This window comes from Phocoena phocoena, chromosome 3, assembly GCF_963924675.1.
Source record: "Phocoena phocoena chromosome 3, mPhoPho1.1, whole genome shotgun sequence".
NCBI lineage: Eukaryota > Metazoa > Chordata > Mammalia > Artiodactyla > Phocoenidae > Phocoena > Phocoena phocoena.
The window spans coordinates 122,142,650-122,156,255 of record NC_089221.1 but is presented as its reverse complement, the minus strand read 5'-3'; the positions used below and the strand labels follow the sequence as shown (position 1 = coordinate 122,156,255).

General features: G+C 40.4%; 1 pseudogene; it reads left to right on the top strand.

Annotated features, from left to right (window-relative positions):
* Nucleotides 1-1,642: 1,642 nt before the first annotated feature.
* On the top strand, nucleotides 1,643-11,569 carry LOC136120283 (nicotinamide phosphoribosyltransferase pseudogene; annotated as a pseudogene).
* The last annotated feature ends 2,037 nt before the right edge of the window (nucleotides 11,570-13,606 follow it).

The following is a 13,606-nucleotide window of genomic DNA, read 5'->3' as shown; positions in this document are numbered from 1 at the left end:
CACGCATGTCATTTGTGGCTCACACAAATGTACTGGCCTTTACAAGAGAAGTAAATACGTCCTCAGTGCCTGCTTTGTATTGGCAATTAACTGATCTGCTGCCAGAATCTGGCTTCTGCATATGCAAATGACCGTTTAGCAGCACACCGTAGAATGCAGGGACACATTTCATTTTGCATGCATATTTTGGGAGCCTGGAAGAAAACGTGGTCTTTATTTTAATCTGCAGTGGCTTGTCCAGTGTTTTCCACACAAACATGTTTACTACATCGGTGTTTGATATTTAGGTCCCAAAATAAACAGTTAATGAATAGCCATGTATGTTGAATGCAATCAGAGAAAGAGCCAATAGACTGTCAGAGTGCATACTCCTACACCCCACCTGTAACCATTAGGATAACAGGACTACACTGCCCCTAACAAGGCACAGAATCGTTCATTCAACAAACAGCTATCATTGCACACGACGTAATAAACAATGGAGGCTTTTTTTTTAATTTCAAGGAGGAAAAATTACCGGAAAGTAGAGAATAATGGTTTAAGAGTGTTTATTCAATAAATATTTATTGAGTACATACTTCATGTGTATGAGATACTGATAGAGGCACTGAAGCTTCAAGCAATGAATTTTTTTTAAAAAGTGTTAAAAATTATTTCTCTTGCAGAGTTCATGTTTAGTCTGAGGAAGACAAAGATTAAATGAATATGAAGTATGATAGACGGTGATGAGTACTATGAAAGAAAGAAAGAGAGAGAGAAAAAGAAAGAAAGAGAGAAAGAAAGAAAGGAAGGGAGAAGGAAACAGAGGTACTGGTGAAAGGTGACTGACTTAAATAAGGTCAGGAAAGTAAAACCGAGAAGATACAATCTGAATGTAGATCTGATGAAGATAAAGAAGTGAGCCATGGGGGTATCAGTGCAAAGAGCGTTGTAGGCAGAGAAAACTTTAAGTGCAATATTTCTGAAGCAGGTGAATGGATGGCTAACATAGAGGAAACAAATGTTAAGAAAGGAGTCAGAGAGATAAGAGGATGCCCGACCCTCTAAGCCTTTGTAAACCATAAAAAGTTTGACTTTGACTCTGATTGAGATAGGAAGCCATTGGGATTTGAGCAGAGGATGACATCACTGAACTTGTATTTTAAAAGAAAGACATTAGCCATTGAGCTGAAAGTAGACTATAGCAGACAAGAGCAGAAGAAGGAAGTCTGGTGGGTTGGGTTTTGCTATTAACAAATTTATGAATGATGGATCAGGGTAGTAGTGGTGAAGTTTGTGGTAACCGGTTGGATTTTGAATGTCTGTGGAGCTAATATGATTCCTTGGACCATCTAATTTTCATTTTGAAATTTCATATACATGTAGAAAAGTATGAAAAACATCATTGTAAAACTTACCAAATAATGTAAAGCAAACACCAAGTATCCCCCAGCCAGGTTAAGAAATAGAACGTTGCCAGCACTCCAGATACTCCATAGAGTTAGCACATTGGAAGAAAGACTGGATGTGCTAAGTAGAAGCATGGAAGATAAAAAAAAAAAGACCCAAATCAAACTTATAAAGATGAAAATTACAAGAGCTTAAATAAAAAATTCACTACATAGGATGAACAACAGAATAGACATTGCAGAATAAAAGATTAATGAACTTTCCAGATGATGTCTTTCATGAAAAGGGATAGAACTACGTTCTTGAGAAATATGATGGACATCTTCCAATAGAAATAAAAGCTGCTCCTGCAGGCTCTGTCATTCTCAGAGAAAGTTTCTCTTCATAGTAGAAAACTCAGATTCACAGTGTTACTTGCTAACAAACTGGATTGAGACTATTCTTGTTCAGTCCTAATATCCAATAACAGTGGTCACAAATGCTAGAGAGCAGAAGAAAATATTGGCCAAATATTAATTAGAAATTTCCAATAACCTAGATGGTCCTGTATGTAAGTTACATGATTTTGGCTACAGAGGAGTCTCTTTTTAAGAGACTGCTGGCATTGGAGCCTCTGCTCACTTGGTTAATTTCAAAGGAAAATATAGAGTAGCAGGGATTGGTTTAATTACAAATACTATGGAGGGGGTACCTTCAAGATGGCACAGGAGTAAGACGTGGAGATCACTATCTTCCCCACAAATATATCAAAATTACATCTACATGGGGAACAACTCCTATAGAACACCTACTGAATGCTGGCAAAAGATCTCCGATTTCCCAAAAAAGCAACAAACTCCCCACATACCTGGGTAGGGCAAAAGAAAAAAGGAAACACAGAGACAAAAGAATAGGGATGGGACCTGCACCTCTGGGAGGGAGCTGTAAAGGAGGAAAAGTTTCCACACACTAGGAAGCCCCTTCACTGGCGGAGGGGAAGCTTCGGAGGCACGGAGGAGAGCGCAGCAACAGGGGTGCGGAGGGCAAAGCGGAGAGATTCCCACAAAGAGGATCAGTGCCAACCAGCACTCACCAGCCCAAGGGGCTTGTCTGCTCACCCGCCAGGGCGGGCGGGGGCTGGGAGCTGAGGCTCAGGTTTCCGAAGTCGGATTCCAGGGAAAGGTCTGGGGTTGGCTGCATGAACACAGTCTGAAGGGGGCTAGTGCACCACAGCTAGCCGGGAGGGAGTCCAGGAAAAAGTCTGAAGTGCCTAAGAGACAAGAGACCATTGTTCCGGAGTGCTAGAGGACAGGGGATTCAGAGCACCCCCTAAATGAGCTCCAGAAACGGGCGTGAGCCGCGGCTATCAGCACAGACACCAGAGACGGGCATGAACAGCTAAGGCTGCTGCTGCCGCCACCAAGAAGCCTGTGTACAAGCACAGGTCACTATCAACACCTCCCCACCGGGGAGCCTGTGCAGCCCGCCACTGCCAGGGTCCCGTGATCCATGGACAACTTCCCTGGGAGAACACAAGGCACGCCTCAGGCTGTTGCAATATCACGTCGGCCTCTGCCACTGCAGGCTTGCCCCGCATTCTGTGGAAGTCTGAGTGAGGCAGAGCCCCCTAAGGAGTTGCTCCTTTAACCCCCTCCTGTCTGGGCAAAGAAGAGACCCCAGAGGGTGACCTACACGCAGAGGCGGGGCCAAATCCAAAGCTGAACCCCAGGAGCTGTGCGAACAAAGAAGAGAAAGGGAAATCTCTTCCAGCAGCCTCAGGAGCAGCGGATTAAATCTCCACAACCAACCTGATGTACCCTGCATCTCTAGAATAACTGAATACACAAGGAATCGTCCCAAAATTGAGGTGGTGGACTTTGGGAGCAACTGTAGACTTGGGGTTTGCTTTCTGCATCTAATTTGTTTCTGCTTTTATGTTTATCTTAGTTTAGTATTTAGAGCTTATTATCATTAGTACATTTATTGATTTCATTGCTCTCTTTCTTTTTTTAAATATATCTATATATTTTTTTCTTTCATCTTTCACCTTTTGTGTGTGTATGTGTACGCTTCTTTGTGTGATTTTGTCTGTATACCTTTGCTTTTACCAATTACCTAGGGTTCTGTCTGTCCATCTTTTCTTTTTTTTTTTGTATAGTTTTTAGTGCTAGTATCACTGGTGAATTTGTTTTTTGGATTGGCTTCTCTCTTCTTTCTTTCCTTTTTTTTCTATTACTTTTTAATTTTTTTATTTTTAATATTGTTAATTTTAATAACTTTTATTTTATTTCATTTTAGTTTTCTTCTTTTTTCTTCCTTTCTTTTTCTTCCCCTTTCATTCTCAGCTGTGTGGCTGACAAGGTCTTGGTGCACCAGCCAGGTGTCAGGCCTGAGCCTCTGAGGTGGGAGAGCTGAGTTCAGGACATTTCTCCACCAGAGACTTCCTGGTCCCATGTAGTATCAAACGGCAAAAGCTCTCCCAAGATCTACCATCTCAGGGAAAAGACCCAGCTCCACTCAATGAGCAGCAAGATACCATGCTGGACACCGTAGGTCAAACAACTAGCAAGACAGGAACACAACCACACCCATTAGCAGAGAGGCTGCCTAAAATCATAATAGGGGCACAGACACCCCAAAACACACCATGGGATGTGGTCCTGCCCACCAGAAACCCAAGATCCACCCTCATCGACCAGAACACAGGCACTAGTCTCCTCCACCAGGAAGCCAACACAACCCACTGAACCAAACTTAGCCACTGGGGGCAGACACCAAAAACAACTGGAAAAGCTGAGGTTGAGGAAGATGGCAGAAGAGTAAGACGTGGAGATCACCATCCTCCACACAGATACATCAGAAATATATCTACACATGGAACAACTCCTACAGAACACCTACTGAACGCTGGAAGAAGACCTCAGACCTCCCAAAAGGCAAGAAACTACCAACGTACCTGGGTAGGGCAAAAGAAAAAAGAATAAATAGAGACAAAAGGATAGGGACGGGACCTGCACCAGTGGGAGGGAGCTGTGAAGGAGGAAAGGTTTCCACACACTAGGAAGCCCCTTCGTGGGCAGAGATGGCGGGTGGCGGAAGGGGGAAGCTTCGGAGCCACAGGGGTGCAGAGGTCCAAAGGAGAGAGATTCCCGCACAGAGGATCGGTGCCGGCCAGCACTCACCAGCCCGAGAGGCTTGTCTGCTCACCCTCTGGAGTGGTTGGGGGCTGGGAGCTGAGGCTCAGGCTTCAGAGGTCGGATTGAAGGGAGAGGACTGGGGTTGGTGGCGTGAACACAGCCTGAAGGGTTTAGTGCACCACGGCTAGCCGGGAGAGAGCCCGGGAAAAGGTCTGGACCTGCCGAAGCGTCAAGAGACTTTTTGTTCCCTCTTTGTTTCCTGGTGCACAAGGAGAGGGGATTAAGAGCGCCGCTTAAAGGAGCTCCAGAGATGGGTGCAATCTGCAGCTATCAGCGCAGACCCCAGAGACGGGCATGAGACGCTAAGGCTGCTGCTGCTGCCACCAAGAAGCATGTGTGCAAACACAGGTCACTATCCACACCTCCCCTCCAAGAAGCCTGTGCAGCCCACCACTGCCAGGGTCCCCTGATCCAGGGACAACTTCCCCCGGAAAATGCACAGCGCGCCTCAGGCTGCTGCACCGTCATGCCGGCCTCTGCCGCCGCAGGCCCGCCCCGCCCCACGTGCCCCTCCCTCCCCACGCCCTGAGGGAGCCAGAGCCCCCGAAGCAGCTGCTCATTTAACCCCGTCCTGTCTGAGCAAAGAACAGATGCCCTCAGGCGACCGACACACAGAGGCGGGGCCAAATCCAAAGCTGAACCCCAGGAGCCTGAGAACAAAAAGAGAACGGGAAATCCCTCCCAGCAGCCTCAGGAGCAGCAGATGAAATCTCCACAATCAACTTGATGTACCCTGCATCTGTGGAATACCTGAATACACAACGAATCATCCCAAATAGAGGAGATGGACTTTGGGAGAAAGACATATTACTTTTTCCCCTTTTCCTCTTTTTGTGAGTGTGTATGTGTATGCTTCTGTGAGAGATTTTGTCTGTATAGCTTTGTATTCACCATTTGTCCTAGGGTTCTGTCCGTCCGTGTTTTTTTTCTTTTTACTCAAAAAAATTTCTCTTTCTTAATAATTATTTTTTATTTTAGTAACTTTTATTTTATACTCTTTCTTTCTTTCCTTCTATTTTTTATCCCTTTTACTCTGAGCCGTGCAGATGAAAGGCTCCTGGTGCTCCAGCCAGGAGCCAGTGCTGTGCCTCTGAGGTGGGAGAGCCAACATCAAGACACTGTTTGACAAGAGACCTCCAAGCTCAATGTAATATCAAATGGCAAAAATCTCCTGGAGATCACCACGCAACACCAAGACCCTGCTTCACTCAACGACCAGCAAGCTACAGTGCTGGACACCCTATGCCAAACAACTAGCAAGACAGGAACACAACCCAACCCATTAGGAGAGAGGCTGCCTAAAATCATAATAAGTCCACAGACACCCCAAGACACACCACCAGACGTGGACCTGCCCACCAGAAAGACAAGACCCACCCTCATCCACCAGAACACAGGCACTAGTCCCATTCACCAGGAAGCCTACACAACCCAGTGAACCAACCTTAGCCACTGGGTACAGACACCAAAAACAACGGGAACTATGAACCTGCAGCATGCAAAAAGGAGACCACAAACACAGTAAGATAATCAAAATGAGAACACAGAAAAACACACAGCAGATGAAGGATCAAGGTAAAAACCCACCAGACCTAACAAATGAAGAGGAAATAGGCAGTCTACCTGAAAAAGAATTCAGAATAATGAGAAAAAAGAAAATCCAATATCTTGGAAACAGAATACAGAAAACGCAAGAAACATTTAACGGACCTAGAAGAACTAAAGAGGAAACAAGCAACAATGAACAACATAATATATGAAAACAAAAATAGTCTAGAAGGGATCAACAGCAGAATAACTAAGGCAGAAGAACGGATAAGTGACCGGGAAGATAAAATAGTGGAAATAACTACTGCAGAGCATAATAAAGAAAAAAGAATGAAAAGAACTGAGGAAAGTCTCAGATACCTCTGGGACAACACTAAATGCACCCATATTTGAATTATAGTGGTCTCAGAAGAAGAGGAGAAAAAGAAAGGGACTGAGAAAATACTTGAAGACATTATAGTTGAAAACTTCCCTAATATGGGAAAGGAAATAGTCAATCAAGTCCAGGAAGCACAGAGAGTCCTATACAGGATAAATCCAAGGAGAAACACGCCAAGACACATATTAATCAAACTATCAAAAATTAAATTCAAAGAAAACGTATTAAAAGCAGCAAGGGAAAAACAACAAATAACACACAAGGGAATTCCCGTAAGGTTAACAGCTAATCTGACAGCAGAAACTCTGCAAGCCAGAAGGGACTGGCAGGACATATTTAAAGTGATGAAGGAGAAAAACCTACAACCAAGATTACTCTACCCAGCAAAGATCTCATTCAGATTTGATGGAGAAATTAAAACCTTTACAGACAAACAAAAGCTGAGAGAGTTCAGCACCACCAAACCCGCTTTACAACAAATGCTAAAGGAACTTCTCTAGGCAAGAAACACAAGAGAAGGAAAAGACCTACAATAACAAACCCAAAACAATTAAGAAAATGGGAATAGGAACATACATATCGATTATTATCTTAAATGTAAATGGTTTAAATGCTCCCACCAAAAGACACAGACTGGCTGAATGAGACCCATATATATGCTGTCTACAAGAGACTGACTTCAGACCTAGGGACACATACAGAGTGAAAGTGAGGGGATGCAAAAAGATATTCCATGCAAGTGGGAATCAAAAGTAAGCTGGTGTAGCAATCCTCATATCAGACAAAACAGACTTTAAAAAAAGACTATTACAAGAGATAAAGAAAGATATTACATAATGATCATGGGATCAATCCAAAAAGAAGATATAACAGTTGTAAATATTTATGCACCCAACATAGGAGCACCTCAATACATAAGGCAAATACTAACAGCCATAAAAGGGGAAATCGACAGTAACACAAACATAGTAGGGGACTTTAACACCTCACTTTCACCCATGGACAGATCATCCAAAATGAAACTAAATAAGGAAACACAGCTTTAAATGATACATTAAACAAGATGGACTTCATTGATATTTATAGGACATTCCATCCAAAAACAACAGAATACACATTTTTCTCAGTGCTCATGGAACATTCTCCAGGATAGATCATATCTTGGGTCACAAATCAAGCATTGGTAAATTTAAGAAAACTGAAATCGTATAAAGTATCTTTTCCGACCACAATGCTATGAGAATAGATATCAATTACAGGAAAAGATCTGTGAAAAATGCAAACACATGGAGGCTAAACAATACATTACTTAATAACCAAGTGATCACTGAAGAAATCAAAGAGGAAACCAAAAATACCTTGAAACAAATAACAATGGAGACAACACGACCCAACAACCTATGGGAGGCAGCAAAAGCAGTCCTAAGAGGGACGTTTATAGCAATAAATACTACCTGAAGGAACAGGAAACATCTCACATAAACAACGTAACTTTGCACCTAAAACAATTAGGGAAAGAATAAAAAAAAAAACTCGAAGTTAACAGAAGGAAAGAAATCATAAAGATCGGATCACAAACAAATGAAAAAGAAAGGAAGGAAACGATAGCAAATATCAATAAAACTAAAAGCTGGTACTTTGAGAAGATAAACAAAATTGATAAACAATTAGCCAGACTGATGAAGAAAAAAATGAAGAAGACTCAAATCAATAGAATTAGGAATGAAAAAGGAGAAGTAATAACTGCAGAAATAAAAAGGATCATGAGAGATTACTATAAGCAACTCTATGCCAATAAAATGGACAACCTGGAAGAAAGGGACAAATTCTTAGAAATGCACAATCTTCTGAGACTGAAACAGGAAGAAATAGAAAATATGAACAGACCAATCACAAGCACTGAAATTGAAATGATTAAAAGTCTTCCAACAAACAAAAGCCCAGGACCAGATGGCTTCACAGGCGAATTCTATCAAACATTTAGAGAAGAGTTAACACCTATCCTTCTTAAACTCTTCCAAAATATAGCAGAGGGAGGAACACTCCAAAACTCATTCTACAAGGCCACCATGACCTTGATACGAAAATCAAACAAAGATGTCACAAAGAAAGCAAACTACAGACCAATATCACTGATGAACATAGATGCAAAAATCCTCAACATAATACTAGCAAACAGAACCCAACAACACATTAAAAGGATCATTCACCATGATCAAGTGGGGTTTATCCCAGGAATGCAAGGATTCTTCAACATACGCAAACCAATCAACATGACACACCATATTAACAAATTGAAGGAGAAAAACCTATGATCATCTCAATAGATGCAGAGAAAGCTTTCGACAAAATTCAACACCCATTTATGATAAAAACCCTCCAGAAAGTAGGCATACAAGGAACTTTCCTCAACATAATAAAGGCCATATATGACAAACCAACATCCATTATAATCCTCAATGGTGAAAAAGTGTAACCATTTTCACTAAGATAAGGAACAAGGCAAGGTTGCCAACTCTCAACACTAGTATTCAACATAGTTTTGGAAGTTTTAGCCACAGCAATCAGAGAAGAAAAAGAAAGAAAAGGAATCCAAATCGGAAAAGAAGTAGTAAAGCTGTCACTGTTAGCAGATGACATGATACTATACATAGAGAATCCTAAAGATGCTAACAGAAAACTACTAGAGCTAATCAATGAATGTGGTAAAGTAGCAGGATACAAAATTAATGCACAGAAATCTCTGGCATTCCTATACACTAATGATGAAAAATCTGAAAGTGAAATTAAGAAAACATTCCCACTTACCATTGCAACAAAAAGAATAAAAACCTAGGAATAAACCTACCTAAGGAGACAAAAGACCTATATGCAGAAAATTATAAGACACTGATTAAAGAAATTAAAGATGATACAAATAGATGGAAAGATATACCATGTTCTTGGATTGGAAGAATCAACATTGTGAAAATGACTCTACTACCCAAAGCAATCTACAGACTCAATGCAATCCCTATCAAACAACCACTGGCATTTTTCACAGAACTAGAACAAAAAATTTCACAATTTGTATGGAAAAACAAAAGACCCTGAATAGCAAAAGCAATCTTGAGAAAGAAAAATGGAGCTATAGGAATCAGGCTCCCTGACTTCAGACTATACTACAAAGCTACAGTAATCAAGACAGTATTGTACTGGCACAGAAACAGAAATATTGATCAGTGAATCAGGGTAGAAAGCCCAGAGATAAACTCACGCACATATGGTAACCTTATCTTTGATAAAGGAGGCAAGAATATACAGTGGAGAAAAGTCAGACTCTTCAATAAGTGGTGCTGGGAAAACTGGACAGGTACATGTAAAACTATGAAATTAGAACACTCCCTAACACCATAAACAAAAATAAACTCAAAATGGATTAAAGACCTAAATGTAAGGCAAAACACTATCAAACTCTTAGAGGAAAACACAGGGAGAACGCTCTATGACATAAATCACAACAAGATCCTTTTTGACCCACCTCCTAGAGAAATGGAAATAAAAACAAAAATAAACAAATGGGACCTCATGAAACTTCAAAGCTTCTGCACAGCAAAGGAAACCATAAACAAGACGAAAAGACAACCCTCATAATGGGAGAAAATATTTGCAAATGAAGCAAATGACAAAGGATTAATCTCCAAATTTATAAGCAGCTCATGCAGCTCAATAACAAAAAAACAAACAACCCAAGCCAAAAATGGGCAGATGACCGAAACAGACATTTTTCCAAAGAAGATATACAGATTGCCAACAAACACATAATAGAATGCTCAACATCATTAATCATTAGAGAAATGCAAATCAAAACTACAATGAGATATCATCTCACACCAGTCAGAATGGCCATCATCAAAAAATATACAAACAATAAATGCTGGAGAGAGTGTGGAGAAAAGGGAACACTCTTGCTCTGTTGGTGGGAATGTAAATTGATACAGCCACTATGGAGAACAGTATGGAGATTCCTTTAAAAACTAAAAGTAGAACTACCATATGACCCAGCAATCCCACTACTGGGCATAAACCCTGAGAAAACCATAATTCCAAAAGAGTCTTGTACCAAAATCTTCATTGCAGCTCTATTTACAATAGCCAGGACATGGAAGCAACCTAAGTGTCCACTGACATATGAATGGGTAAAGAAGATGTGGCATGTATGTACAATGGAATATTACTCAGCCATAAAAAGAAACGAAATTGAGTTATTTGTTTTGAGGTGAATGGACCTAGAAACTGTCATACAGAGTGAAGTTAAGTCAGAAAGAAAAAAAAAATACCGTATGCTAACACATATATATGGAATCTAAAAAAAAAAAAGTTCTGAAGAACCTAGGGGCAGGACAGGAGTAAGGACACAGACATAGAGAATGGACTTGAGGACATGGGGAGGGAGAATGGTAAGCTGGGATGAAGTGAGAGAGTGGCATGGACATATATACACCACCAAATGTAAAACAGTCAGCTAATGGGAAGCAGTTGCATAGCACAGGGAGATCAGCTCATTGCTTTGTGTCCACCTAGAGGGATGGGATATGGAGGATAGGAGGGAGAGGCAAGAGGGAGGAGATATGGAGATATATGTATATGTATATCTGATTCACTTTGTTATAAAGCAGAAACTAACACAGCACTGTAAAGTAATTATTCTTCAATAAAGATGTTTAAAAAGAAAATGCTATGGAACAAAAGATCCTGTTCTAGTCTATTCTGTTCTAGTGGCAGAACACAGTACCATAACAGCTTGAGGTGAAGACCATAAAAAAGATGTTTCTGAACATAAAGAAAACAGTTTTTATCAGCGCCTGGATTTGTAGTCTGCAATAACTATAACATTAATAATGTGTGAGAGATAATAGAGGGTAAGGATCTAAGACATTTAATGTTTCCAAAGTGTGCAGAGGCACCACTAATAATCATAGCTGTTTCTTGAAATCTTCTTAATACTGTATTAAAGACTGATATTTTAGGTACGAATTTCCCTGCTACTGAGAACTCAATGAGCTGCAAGTTGCTGCCCCCTTACCCTAGAGTATAGTCAAGGGGATGTTGCAGATGTAACACCTTTAAAGAGATTGTGGAAGGTGTGAAGCAAAAAACAAAAATGGAGCGTTGAAAATGTTTCTTTTGGTTCTGGTGGAAGCTTTGCTACAGCCATTAACAAGGCATCTCTTGAACGTTTCCGTCAAGCATAGTCATGTTGTAATTACTGGCCTTGGGATTAATGTCTTTAAGGACTTTGTTGCTGATCCCAACAAAAGGCCCAGGTAGGGCTGTTTACCTTTACATAGGATACCAGCAGGGAATTTTGTTGCATTTGAAAAATACTTTGAAGAATAAGGTCATGATTTTCTCCAGACAGTATTCAAGAATGGGATGACAGGGCTTCCCTGGTGGCGCAGTGGTTGAGAGTCCGACTGCCGATGCAGGGGGCGCGGGTTCGTGCGCCGGTCCGGGAAGATCCCACCTGCCACGGAGCGGCTGGGCCCGTGAGCCATGGCCGCTGAGCCTGCGCGTCCAGAACCTGTGCTCTGCAATGGGAGAGGCCACAACAGCGAGAGGCCCGCGTACCGCAAAAAAAAAAAGAATGGGATGATGACAAAAAACTATTTATTTGATGTAGTAAGAAAAAATACAAAACTGGATATGGAACTTCTCCAGCTGGATATGGCAGAATCTCAATAGGCTTTGTTTTATGACTGGATATGTGTGTGTGAATATATACACACGCATGCATGCATAGATCTCTGTGTGAATATGTAATGCACCATGTTTTTCATACAGGCATATGGTGGTTCTTTGTGTTTTATGGTACATTTCAATGAAATTACTTGCTTGTTTATGAATATACTGCCCTTTCATTTTTTTTTTCTTTTTTTCTGCAATGTTTAGGTGATCTCAAAGTAGGAAATACATTTAATCATGTAAAAGATTAATGCTAAAATAAGCTTTTTGGGCCTTTTGCCAGTAGATAGTAATTCAGTCTGGTATTGATCTTTTCACGAGTAACAGAACTGAGAAATTTTATATATAACCGAAGATCATAAAATAGGTTTGCATAAAATTATCATGATTGCTTCATGTTTATATTTAACTTATAGTTTTGTATAAACAAGATTGTGTAGGGCTTCCCTGGTGGCGCAGTGGTTGAGAGTCCGCCTGCCGATGCAGGGGACACGGGTTCATGCCCCAGTCCAGGAAGATCCCACATGCCACGGAGCGGCTGGGCCCGTAGCCATGGCCGCTGAGCCTGCGCGTCCGGAGCCTGTGCTCCGCAACGGGAGAGGCCACAACAGTGAGAAGCCTGCGTACCGCAAAAAAAAAAAAAAAAAAAAAAAAGATTGCGTAAGATATATTTAAAGTTTTAATGATTTAACAATCTTTCCAACTTTTCATGATTTTTAGGAATGCAGACTTTTATGAAAATAAAATTATGAAATTTCTCCATTAATAAGCAAATAAAGCAAATAAGCAAATAAAATATTTGCTTATTATAATAAAATATGGCCTTATCAAAGTTGTGTCATTATACAGTTTGAAAATTATGTCAGGATATACCCTATAGAATTACTAACCTCAATGCCCCTTGTAGAGTATATATTAATCATTCTACATTAAAGAAAATAATGGTTGTTAATGGAATGCCAAGGCACTATACAGTGATTATATATGTTAGTTGTGGTATCATAGCAGTGAAATGTCAAATTTGAAAGGCCTGTACTACAATTTTACATGAAAGAGACTACTCGTGGCTCTAATATGCACCTTGCGAGTTTAAGGAGATAATGTTTTTTAGACAGAAACTCTGCTTCCACTATAGATTAGGTACATAAGTATAAACTTTGACAAAAGTGGAAGGAGTGTATTCTAAAGTAATTGCACTTCTGAATTTATTTTTCATATCCTATATTTGATATGACTAAATGAATTACTGGAACAATTAGTAAGTGTACTTAATTTAAATGTTTTGATCCTGTTATACTTTTCATTAAGTTTAAAAAAAGTTAAATTAGATACAAAATTGTAAAAAAAAAAAAAAAAAAGATTAGTGAGCTTGAAGGTGTAGCAATAGAAA